The 982-nt window shown below is 45.7% G+C and overlaps 1 non-coding gene across 1 annotated transcript; it reads right to left on the minus strand.

Moving 5' to 3' along the window:
• Window positions 1-261: 261 nt before the first annotated feature.
• LOC132372284 (U6 spliceosomal RNA) lies at window positions 262-368 on the minus strand. Its single transcript, XR_009505152.1, has one exon. It is a non-coding gene; the product is annotated as a U6 spliceosomal RNA (small nuclear RNA).
• Window positions 369-982: the final 614 nt, after the last annotated feature.

The raw sequence follows: 982 nt of genomic DNA on the forward strand, positions 1-982 counted from the left end.
TTTAGGAACTAACTTAATTATTTCTGAGCTGTTTATTGAAAATAATGGCAACTGGTGAACATCACACAGTAATATAAATGTCCCATAAATATGTTTCTTCAAACCATGCAGACAGATAGTAAATAAAATGTAAACCACATTTTTTTTTAACATCTTTATTGGAGTATAATTGCTTTACATTGTTATGTTAGTTTCTGCTGTATAACAAAGTGAATCAGCTATACGTATACATATATCCCCATATCCCCTCCCTCTTGAGCCTAAAATATGGAACGCTTCACGAATTTGTGTGTCATCCTTGCGCAGGGGCCATGCTAATCTTCTCTGTATCGTTCCAGTTTTAGTATATGTGCTGCCAAAGTGAGCGCCACATTTTCTTTAATAGGCACTGAGAGTGCTCATGGGCCAGTTGGGGGATCCGTGGGCGAGGCTTCCCAGTGCCTCATGGGTGGGGTTCTTGGTGGAGTCCGTGATGCATTTAGTAGGACCCGAGTCCCTTTACTGCCCTCTTCGAGTCCTCTCTCTTCGCCTCCCTCTTCCCTCTAGTCCTGCAGCTCCTGACTCAGTACTCTGTAGGGGACGAGAGAGAAATGTGCCTCTTTGGCAACATCCCACACAGGGGGAAAGCTAAGTTCTGACTCATGCACTCACTTTCCCTCATGGGAGAAATCACAGGCCAGAAAGTTCCCACTTGGCACTAAGCTGTGCCCCTTTTTTTGGGGGGGGGGGTGACACAGATAAAGTTCCTCTTAACCTCTATAATGTATCCTGACTTGTATTGTTTGGCTCCAGTGGTGTGCTGAACTTCTCCACTGGAAACCTGGAAAAGAAAGGCTCTCTCATCCACGGGTGATTGTCTAAGACACTGTTCTCCCAGGACTCCCAAGCTGCAGCCAAGAGAGGCTGGAGCCAGTTCACAGGCCACTGCTGAGTCCGTAGACAAAGGCACTTTTGCCTGTGGATTGATGTCAAGTTGTTGTTG

Source organism: Balaenoptera ricei, chromosome 9 (assembly GCF_028023285.1).
Source record: "Balaenoptera ricei isolate mBalRic1 chromosome 9, mBalRic1.hap2, whole genome shotgun sequence".
NCBI classification, from domain to species: domain Eukaryota; kingdom Metazoa; phylum Chordata; class Mammalia; order Artiodactyla; family Balaenopteridae; genus Balaenoptera; species Balaenoptera ricei.